The sequence below is a fragment of the Medicago sativa genome, chromosome 6 (genome assembly GCF_051527215.1).
Source record: "Medicago sativa cultivar Bolivia chromosome 6, Bolivia_mono, whole genome shotgun sequence".
Taxonomy (NCBI): Eukaryota; Viridiplantae; Streptophyta; class Magnoliopsida; order Fabales; family Fabaceae; genus Medicago; species Medicago sativa.
In genome coordinates, this window is record NC_140754.1 from 83080084 (window position 1) to 83092461 (window position 12378).

Here is a 12378-nt window from a genome sequence, read left to right on the forward strand (position 1 = left end):
TTGACACTGCTCAATTTAGAGAAAGAAAAAACTGCTCAATTCTCAACCGTCTTATTTCAAGTTAAGGATATTTCACCAGAGAATGAAATTCACAGTTGTGAGAAAGAGAAAAGCAGAAGTTATGTTTTAGATTAGTGGTTAAGACAGATTTTTTCAAAGATAAAAGCAGCAGTTATTTTTACGTGAGTGTTGATTAGTGGGCAATGCTGATTTTTTCTTTATTAACTGCCACCTTGTGTGATTATTAGTGGGTAAGGCAGACTTTTTTTTTTTTTAATAATTGTTATCAAGTAAGGGCATTTTGGGATTTGCAAAAAAAGGCTACACCAAAAAATAGTATTGCCTTTATTAATAGGTATAGATAAATGCTATTATTCAATGTACCTTAATTTTTATATTTATGTCAAATATAATTAGAGTACCATATCAATATTTGAATTTTTGAGACATAAGAATTGTAAATTGTGATGATATAGTTCTTACTTATTATCCTTAAGATCTCGAATGAGATTACAATAAGTAAGTTACTCTATTAAAAACTCTATTAAAAGACATGTAGCAAACTATATAAATTTTGCAATCCAATATTATTCTAATTTTGAATTAAATTTCTACTTAAATGTTATTTTTGTATATATATAAATATTTTGGATTGCTATTATCCCTTTGTTATGTGAGTGCCGGACATACCCTATCGGTGTGACGTTACTTAGCATATCATTTTGTGATAGAGAAATAGTTGAATATTTTATTTAAAATATCTTTCAAACTTTTTAATTCAACTATCATTATCTATTCTCAATCAAGTGGGAGAATCCTTGCTATGTATTGTGTAACGTGATGGACATACCCTATCGGTATGACATTACTTAACATAATCATCCTTTTATGGGTAAGAAAAATACCTTATTAGTTTAACTATCATTCTCACCAAGTGGAGAACATATAATTCTTTAACAAGCGAGGAAAATTCTACATGTCAATTAACTATATCTCATAAACAAATATATTTATTTGTTTTATACCTTTAGATATAAAATTATTGTAGAGACTTATATTGAGGATATTAGTTATATTATTTTCTCATAAATTATTATACACTTCCATATTATTTCATATCAATGTAAACTCTGTAAAATCAAATATCAAAATCCCAAAATTCTTAACAACTCAATTGAGAAAAATTTATTTAAACCATTATTCTAAATAATTATAAACGGTATATTTGGGATATTTAATTTTATTATATTTTGAGATATTTTATATTATTGCTATTCTTTAATATTTATGGAAGGTTATGACTATTTTCTCTTATATCCTCAATAATAATCAAATATAAGTCTCATGCATTTCCGCTGCGTGTAACCTAATCTTTTCTCAAATGTATGCAATTATAATTGTAGCATTTGAATTTTGAGTGAGTTACTAAAATTGTATATAGAGTCTCATATCCTATTTTATGATTTTAGAGACTAAATCTCACTCATATGAGTCTCATATCCTATTTATAATACTAAAGACTTAATCTCACTCGTATGATGATAAAACTTTTTATATAATCATCATACTCTGTCATATAAAGGTTACTATATTTACAAAATTCATTGGAATTTTAATTGTGAAAAGGAGATCTTGTGTTATAAAATTCTTAAATGAAAATTTACGTTCTCCTTAATTCTATAAATGCAGAATATGTGGTTAACCACGAAACTCAATTCTTGATAATATCTGCCATTGAAAAATTATATATTCATGGGGTTTCATACTATCATTAAGTTACCACTTGTGTTAATAATTCTGCTATACTCATGTGCAAAATATGTGGTTGAGTTCATGAAACTCTACTAGTTAAAATTACATAACCACTTATGTTGATAATCTTGCAATGGTAATCAGGTATCCCACTGTTGAATATTACTCCCTCCGTCCCGAATTAATTGAGCCCTTGGCTCATTTCACACTTATTAAGAAAAATGTATAAATAAAGGGGAAAGTGGAATATATTGAATTGGGAATGATGAAAGTAGTATTAATTAGAGTTATAAAGGGGAAAAAGTGGAATATATTGAATTGGGAATAATGAAAGTAGTATCATATGATTTTCAACATAATCTTGTTCTGCCGTATGTTTGTTTTGATCCCATGAATATGGCTACTTTTAAATCGAATGAACTCTATACTTGTTAGATCAATTTTATAGTGAAATCAAAAGGCTCGTTTCAATTTTGATCTAGAGTTTTATTATATGTTGAACAAAATTAATTGCAAAACCTGATACAATCTTTTGCGGAAACCATTATCCTATTCTGTTCTTGTTGTCGAATCTTGTTTAAAGTTTGATCTAGGGTATAATTGTATATCTTCTTTTATGTGGGGTGATCAATATGTTTGCCGTTTTTGCTATGTAATTGGCTATTTTATGTTTAAAAATACTAAGCCAATCTATATTGACGCTATCACTCTTATTCTCTCTTATGGCAATATAAATTAAAGGAGAGAATTGTTTTACGTTTTCCTTTGAAGCTCAAGGTTGTGATATAATCAGATGTTTATGCCATGTGAATTCTGAGAATTCATCGTATTCGTTCTTTTTGGTGCAAATAACCCTAATTTTGATCTGAAATTTTATTCTATGTAGAAGTGAAATCCTTCTTTCCAGAATATTCTAAATAGAGCTCTATAATTCTTATATATTTATTCTAAGAGTCTACTCTGGATAAAATAGAAAGCTAATTGACACACTTGTATTCTAAATAATAACTCTTGTTATTATACTAATATAAATAAATTCTAAAGTCATATTTATGACGTGCTAATTTAAAATATTGTTAAGCATGTCTTTCTATTATTTGAATTTGAATATGACCGAAGTTGAGTAAATTAAGTACAATTGTTTATGCATGATATTATTTTATCATATTCTCCTAAGCATAAACATTATTGATTTGTATAATTGTAATCTCACCTATCGTGAATACAATTATGCCAAGTTTTCTAAATAGATTAGCATTATATTGGTGACAGTCATACCCTATCGGTGTGTTGTTATTAATATAAATGCTATTATTCAATGTACCTTAATTTTTATATTTATGTCAAATATAATTAGAGTACCATATCAATATTTGAATTTTTGAGACATAAGAATTGTACATTGTGATGATATAGTTCTTACTTATTATCCTTAAGATCTCGAATGAGATTACAATAAGTAAGTTACTCTATTAAAAGACATGTAGCAAACTATATAAATTTTGCAATCCAATATTATTCTAATTTTGAATTAAATTTCTACTTAAATGTTATTTTTGTATATATATATATATATATATATATATATAAATATTTTGGATTGCTATTATCCCTTTGTTATGTGAGTGACGGACATACCCTATCGGTGTGACGTTACTTAGCATATCATTTTGTGATAGAGAAATAGTTGAATATTTTATTTAAAATATCTTTCAAACTTTTTAATTCAACTATCATTATCTATTCTCAATCAAGTGGGAGAATCCTTGCTATGTATTGTGTAACGTGATGGACATACCCTATCGGTATGACATTACTTAACATAATCATCCTTTTATGGCTAAGAAAAATACCTTATTAGTTTAACTATCATTCTCACCAAGTGGAGAACATATAATTCTTTAACAAGCGAGGAAAATTCTACATGTCAATTAACTATATCTCATAAACAAATATATATATTTGTTTTATACCTTTAGATATAAAATTATTGTAGAGACTTATATTGAGGATATTAGTTATATTATTTTCTCATAAATTATTATACACTTCCATATTATTTCATATCAATGTAAACTCTGTAAAAGCAATATTTCAAAATCCCAAAATTCTTAACAACTCAATTGAGAAAAATTTATTTAAACCATTATTCTAAATAATTATAAACGGTATATGTAATACCCCGCATATAAAAATTCAGCATCAGTTATTCTATCCTTGGAAATTTTAAGAGAAGGACAAAATGGTAATAGTGCATAGAACTTTACAAGACCAAATCATATTAGTTCAATGGACTACGGGAAATGAAATTTGCCGCTTAAAACTCTTACGGCATTTTATCGTATATTTTAGTTGAGGAAGAGTGTAGAAAAGGGCATTTTGATCATTTAGGACACAAGATATTTTCTTTCCATTTCTCTCACGTTAGAAAACTACTCCCTCCTTTCTCTCTTTTACTCTCACGACACCTTCTTCTTTTCTTCCCAAATCATCACTTCCTCACTCAAACCAAAATCCAATCTTCATAATTTTCCTACTTTTTCCCATGGATTCAAGCTTGATGAGATCAATTCTTCTCAATCTATATGTTGGAACTACTAAGAAACAAAGGTAAGCTCACTTCCTTTCTTCCTTTTCTTCCCCAAGTGAACTCTAACCCCAATTTTTGTATGTTGTGTCAATTCTTGCCTTTCAATTGGTTTAAGTTGCTCCATGTTTAAATTCTCACTCAAGAATATATTCTTCAACAAAGAGGTTGGAAGTTCCTAAGGAATCAAAGGATAGAGAGGGAATGGGAATTTTATAAGATGCTAGTTAAGTGAAATAAGTAAGCTAATGTAAGTATGTGTTTGGTGTTGATTACACTTCAAATAGATTGTTAGAAGCAAAAATTGAATAGAAACTAGAACTTATGTGTGCTGTTGTTGTTGCTGAATATGGTTTGTTGTGGTGTTAAGCAAGAACTTGAGGAAAATTGATAGAAGTGATTATTGTTGCTATTGTTTGGACAGGTTGTGTGTTTGGGCCGTACCTGTTATATGGGCCATATCTTTTAGCATGTTGATTATAATCGAGTAATAATTGGATTTTTGGATTTCTCATTCAATTCCCTACAGTTTGGACACAAATTTCGTATGATTCGGATTAGAAACTGATAGACTTTTAGCAAGTGTACTAAAACTATCGAAGTAATAAAATTTATAAGTTCGTATCCACAGGGACTGTGTTAATCTCAATTTGGCAATAAGGTTAATATCTAGGATGTGTAAATTATTTTAGTGCCCGAGGCAGTAGTTTTGATTGCATAAAATTAAATAAACAGAAAATAAAGATAGTTTTGGAAAAGATAAGGAAAGAGAGATGAGATCAGGTCTTTCGAATCATCTATGTTCCCCTAATTGGTATACTGCACCTATTCTTATGAATGATTTTCTAGTTCCACGATAGTTAACAAAATAGTCCTAATCAATCCCTTGAGTTAGGACCCTCTTCTCAAACTACAACCCCTAATCCCTTAGGTGGTCTAATAATCTTTGAAGGTTTAAAGCACGTTAACCTAATATCACTAACAAACGATTATCCATTCCTAGACTTACCATGTTTATTAGAACAATTCAATTAGGTCTAAGTCGAAAGCTATGGTCAGTAGTCATTCGTTCTCACAAAATCATGTTTATATGGTGTCAATATATAAAAAGCATTAAGAACAATTGAATTGAATAAAAACTAGATTGTCATTCACAATAAATAGAGTTTCACAGCAACATGGTTCAATTAGGGTTACAAAGAATCATCTCAGACCTAATCTCTAAGAGATTTAGCTACTCATAATTGAGTTTACAAATAGCATAATCAATGAAAGAATTAAATCATACATAAACTGGTAAAGAATGGAGGAAATCGCCCCGTTCTTCAGTCTCCAGGTCTGCAAATCGCACTTTCTCTCTCCAGAATTCGTAACCCCTGTCTTCAGAATAGGTTTCAGCTTAAATAGGCTCAGAAATTCGCCCAAAATCGTGTCACGTTTTAAGTAAATCGTGACACGTTTTTACAAATAGCTGAAGAAATCGTGTCACGTTTTTGCAAACAGCTGAAGAAATCGTGTCACGTTTTTGCAATCGTGACACGTTTTGTCCCAATGTCGAAAGCATGCTTTTATGATCTGGTAAAATCGTGTCACGTTTTGGCAAATCGTGACACGTTTTTAGCGTTTTTCCAGCATCTTCAACTTTTCCTGTTTTTCGCACTTTATCATGCTCAAAATAACTGTGAACTCCAATATTCTTCAGAAAATTACTTTCTTCAAAATCTTCAACTTTTCATGCCTTTCTTGCTGCTTAAGCTTGCTTGTGAACTCCAAAATGTGATGAAAATGACACTAAAAATAGCGAATAATTAACTGTCATCAGAAACGAATTCGGAAAACGCAATTGAAGTTGGTAAAATCCTGCTGGAATTTGGTTACGGGTTTTGGGGCAGAGCTCCACTAAAATGGTAATAACTTTCTCTCTGTAACTCCGAATCAGGTGGTTCTTGTTGCTATGGTTAGCTAACGAAATTGCCGTTGTTTTGGCACCGGTTTCACGGATTTTGGTCAAATATTGAAGTCTGGAGGTGACTCTGAAGTACGGGGTCTGATGCTAGAATTGTGCAGAATCTGGATTATTATTCAAGTAAGGAAAATTGTTGTTTGTGTTGCATCTTGAACACCTTGCAGCAAGCTTGAGCAAGAGTGCAGCAGCTAGGATTTTGTTAGCTTGTTGGAACTTGAAGCTCGGAATGGAAGCAGAGCAAATCGTGGTGAGTTCCTTTAGTTAGAAAACTTCCCCTTTGGGTAGTTAAATTATGTCTTTAGAATAATAGATTATGATTTGGTACATTAGAGCATAATTTAGAGACATTATGATTTAAGATTTATACCCTTGCTAGTGTACTCTAAAATAGCTTTTATGTTGATAAATATGCTTATGGTATTGTAGGAGTTAGAGGAAAAATATTATGACAGGTTTTACGTGAGTATGAATAAATATGCAATTTCGGCTAACATTCCGAAAAGTGAGAATTGTTGGATTTTATTACTTTATTTCGACTCTTAGCTAATATAAATTATACTTTTAAAGTGATATGATGGTTTGGTTTGGCTAAGACTCTAAATTCTCATTTTTATTGAATATGTAGCTGAAATTGTATTATGAATATCCTCTAATCATATACTACCATAGTGTATATTTATCTGTGTGAAAGAATGTTTAGAGTAAATTAGCCATTGAAACAAATTATCAGGATATGGGGAAAATCTTATAACCTTTTAGGAATGACATATGACAACGATATGCCTAGAACCTGAATAGGTTAGTATCAGTATTAATTTCAGAATAAAGACGAAATTTACTACGTCTTTATTATTAGACTCAGAATGTTGTTATTATAAGAAATCAGTTAGGATAAGTTATTCCTCTTTAGCTCCCCGTTAGTAGTGGAGTTGAGGATTAACTCAGTTATCAGAAATCAGTTCAAGTTATAATATTAAAACATGTTTAAGCTGTGGCTTTCGCTATCCCGCCAGTTGGATACGAAAGGTTCCCGCCAGTTGGAACGGGCACTATCCGTGAGGATGACCCCACAATAATCAGAGGAGTCCGGTATCCCCGTCAGTTGGGTTCCCGCCAGTTGGAAATTATTACCGGTCAGAGTGGAATAAATTCTGGGGTTACTCCACCTGGGTTTATTCCGTAAAATCAACTCAGATAATATTGTTTGTTCAACGCTAACTTCTAACATAATGATAAATATGATTATGAATATGTCAGAATGGCAAGAGTCAAAATAGTATTCAGTTAGCGATCCTAGTTACTCCCCGATCGCTCAGTGATGCATGTTAAATATAGTATAAACCCAAATGGATAGAGTTTAGAGACAGATGGCGATCCTAGGTTCCCTGAGATTGCCTACAGCTTAGGATAGGTGGAACTCACTGAGACATCCTGTCTCACTCCAATCCCTTTTATTTTTTTCAGATCAGCAGGTTGTACGTGGCAAGGAGACAATAAAGGAGGCTGAATGATATATTTTCACATGCTCGTGTCGTACTAGTTCAAATTATTTATTACGGTTCAAGATATGTATTCAGATAACAAATATACGAACCTGCAGTGATGTATATATTTATTCAGTCGCAATTTTGTTATTGTAATTTTAATGTATCTAGTACTAAATTTAACGCACATTCTAAATATTCTAGATAAGTTTAGTATGGGCGTTACAGTATATTTGGGACATTTAATTTTATTATATTTTGACATATTTTATATTATTGCTATTCTTTAATATTTATGGAAGGTTATGACTATTTTCTCTTATATCCTCAATAATAATCAAATATAAGTCTCATGCATTTCCGCTGCATGTAACCTAATCTTTTCTCAAATGTATGCAATTATAATTGTAGCATTTGAATTTTGAGTGAGTTACTAAAATTGTATATAGAGTCTCATATCCTATTTTATGATTTTAGAGACTAAATCTCACTCATATGAGTCTCATAACCTATTTATAATACTAGAGACTTAATCTCACGCGTATGATGATAAAACTTTTTATATAATCATCATACTCTGTCATATAAAGGTTACTATATTTACAAAATTCATTGGAATTTTAATTGTGAAAAGGAGATCTTGTGTTATAAAATTCTTAAATGAAAATTTACGTTCTCCTTAATTCTATAAATGTAGAATATGTGGTTAACCACGAAACTCAATTCTTGATAGTATCTGCCATTGAAAAATTATATATCATGGGGTTTCATACTATCATTAAGTTACCACTTGTGTTAATAATTCTGCTATACTCATGTGCCAAATATGTGGTTGAGTTCATGAAACTCTACTAGTTAAAATTACATAACCACTTATGTTGATAATCTTGCACTGGTAATCAGGTATCCCACTGTTGAATATTACTCCCTCCGTCCCGAATTAATTGAGCCCTTGGCTCATTTCACACTTACTAAGAAAAATGTATAAATAAAGGGGAAAGTGGAATATATTGAATTGGGAATGATGAAAGTAGTATTAATTAGAGTTATAAAGGGGAAAAAGTGGAATATATTGAATTGGGAATGATGAAAGTAGTATTGAAAATTGAAATGGCTCAGTTATTTTGGGACACTTTTTTTTAGTAAATGACTCAGTTAATCCGGGACGGAGGGAGTATGTTATTACAATATTTCTATACCAGTGATCACCCACTAAGTCTTGTTAATATATATGTGGGATCAGTGGGAGTGTTTACACAACACTATATACTATGAGCTCAAATGAGAAATCTCACTCTTGTTTATATATATACATGTGAGATCAAGAGAAATGTGTACACAATATTATATACATACAATTTAATATTCTCGTCATTGCCATATACTCTTGTGCACACTATAAAATATGGCTTAGTTTAAGAAACTTTAAACTTCAGTCTCATTCTATTATTTTGATATATATATTAAAATTCTATCAATCTCAATAAGCATCATAATTGGATGCTTAAGTCAATTTTGTTGGAATATGCACAATAACTTCTTAGCATGCAAATATATATTGTGCTTCTCTTTTACCAACATTAATCCACTTTTTATGAGGTCATAAATAATAAGTACAATGTATAATATCAATACTCCTATCGAGTATGATATTGTGTTCTTGTAGTATTTACAATCTGAGATAATCATAAATGTTCGTTCATTATTGCATTTTAGTGGCCACATTAATCCACATTTAATTTTCTTTAAACTAAGTGTCTATGTCGATCCATTTTGGAGATTCTTGAATTTCCTATTACTTTATCGATTTTTATAGTCACAATTTTTTTTAAAACGTGGATTAATTGAATGTCGTAGATCATTTATTGATTCTGACTAAATGTAATTACTCTCTCTTTATAGGCTATCTCTATAAGTAATTACTATTCTTATACCTTTATGGATATATGACTTTTATGGAATTGAAAACTCATTGGCAGAACCACTAACCACAGACTTATATAAATGAGTATTGTAACTCATAATGATTTGATTAAGTCTATGATATTTTGGGTTAGTGGGAGTTTGTTATAACATTTTAATGTTTGGGCCATTCTTTAATGACACACCCTTTTAATTCAAATGTGTCACTATAAATTCATCATTTGTTAGAAAAGTGAGTCTTTGATCTGTATGATTTGTTTTCCCTATCGGATTCAATTTCTGCAGCATTAAAGCTTACTTCTCTTTTGAGTGATTAGTGCTTTGACCATACATATAATTTTAAAATTTAAATTCTTTATGACAAGTGAAATTTTTTATTCTTTTAATAATTCAGTATTGTCATCCAAGTGGGAGATTGTTGGATTAATTATTTAATTAATCAATTATGGATTGACAATAATCAATTATTATAAGCTAATGTCATAATATAAACTATGGTCTATTGTGTTACGCACTAATTATTTGATGAATATGTGTGATTGGGCTATTCTTTCTAAATGGACCGTGATGAGTTGGACCATTTAGCTAAGCCAAATGAGAGGTCCCTGCCCTCAGCCGTTTAGTTATTTAAACGTCATCCCATCAGACGGTTAAACTATTCTGAACACTCTGCTGCTAAACGGAATGAGGGTAGTCATCCCTCTCATCCTTTGACGGTTATACTTCATCAACCTAAAAGGTACACAATTTCTTGTTCCTTCTTTGTTATTGATTGATGATATGCTATAACCTGTATCTAATAATCCATGGCTAAATCCTAAAACCTTTTATCAGTGGCAGATATTATCAAGAATTCATTACACTATATTCAAGATTCATGACACAATACACATACAAGTATACAATGCAAGCTACACTGCAGTTTTTATTTATTTATTTATTACTATAGTCGTTATTCATAGATTTCGTCCATGCATGCGTCTTTAGATCCATTTAACATTCTCCATAACACCAACAACGTAAATCTTGCCAGCACTTGCCACTATATTTGTGCTCTTTGTTCTTGCAGGACTTGTCACAACGATTATTCATAAAGGGAGGGATGCATGGTCCCTTGAATGTACCAGACAAACATACTCCATTAGACAAAACCTCAGAAGCCCTTGTTTCAATCACCACATTTTTCTCTGCATACAAGTACCAAATAGAATATTAATTGGATTGCATATTTAACTTTTCAATAAATATACGAGAATGACTAGATTTTATTTTAAGTCAAATAAAATGTGTATATCTCGATGTATGGCCACCGTCCGTTGTGGGATCGCCGAAGTTCAGCCGCCTCCCTTTGTGCGGTGAAGGACTTCACCGCCGACCGACCACTACCAACCACCATATAGAATGGGGGTGTAAAATGGATGAATGACAAATAGAGGGATTCATTTACGAGAACTGTATCTTAAAGTTGGTGAATTTACATAACATTATGCATCCAATTTTTTTTTTTTTGCAAACAAACCATTAAAAAAAAGTGTCTAAAGAATGATGCCTTATACGTGCAACAAAGAAAACGAGGAAGAGGAAACACAAGTCTGCCAGTGATTTCTTCTCCATGGTTTAGTGATGAATTATAAATTTATATGACTCCCTTCACTTGGTTAAATGTGTGTGTGATAACCTTAAGACACATAAATATAGCCTAAGGAGATTAGCTAAAAAAAATTAAATATTTTAATGCTGGTCAAAATTGGTTATGATGTGGCAAAGTAGTCAAGTAGAAAATTAAATATTTTAATGCTTTGGTTATGATGTGTCAAAATTGGTTATGATACGTGGCAAAGTAGTCAAGTAGAAAATTAAATATTTTAATGCTGGTCAAAATTGGTTATGATGTGTGGCAAAACTTATAAGTAATATTGTGTAGTTTGTGTTAAATGTATCTCTCTCTCTCTCTATATATATATATATATATATATATATATATATATATATATATATATATATATATATATATATATATTATGGTTTTATGGTTGTAATAATTTGTTTGCTTTTACAAATAATATAAAGTATATATGCATTTACAAATAATATAAAGTATATATGCAGTGTGTGTGGTGTCTGATTTGAGCTAATAAATAAGTACTTTAGTTTGAGGAACTCAAACTCGGACAAATGAGTAAATATTAATCTAACAATAAATTACTATAATTTGTCAGTAAAAAAATTATTTTAATCTCTCCAACCTAATAATATTTGCACTGCGAATATATTATATTAACGATAAAAAAAATTACTTATGTTTTCTCACGTAGACTTCGTTCCTATTATGAGTGGCTTGTAGACCATGTTCTGTTGTAGGCAGTAGTGATTTGTGTGGTTGAAAAGGACAAGTCGTTTTTGTGTTTGAGTTTTCAAGGTAGCTTGCCACCTGTTCTGGTTCCCAATTGTGGAGTGCCTCTGGGTCATCCAATTTTTTGTTGATTTAGATTTCATCCGGGTTTTCAGTTGTTGCTTGTTCAAGAGAGATGTCTTGTGGCCTTCGTAAGTTATTGTTCATGTTGTTTATCTTATTTTGTATTCGGTCTGGTTTTACACTATTGAGTACCTCTGGCACTCCTTACGTACTTGTATGTTCTTTACTCAATTCCTCTGCTCCCGTGGCT

At 30.8% G+C, this 12378-nt stretch overlaps 1 protein-coding gene across 1 annotated transcript in view; it reads left to right on the forward strand.

Annotated features, from left to right (window-relative positions):
* Positions 1-11204, forward strand: part of LOC146917438 (putative cyclic nucleotide-gated ion channel 20, chloroplastic) — a 37041-nt gene extending 25837 nt beyond the window's left edge. Inside the window, exon 11 of the mRNA XM_085719274.1 lies at positions 10782-11204. The gene's annotated coding sequence lies outside the window, so the exon portion shown is untranslated. The remainder of the gene's footprint in view (positions 1-10781) is intronic.
* The last annotated feature ends 1174 nt before the right edge of the window (positions 11205-12378 follow it).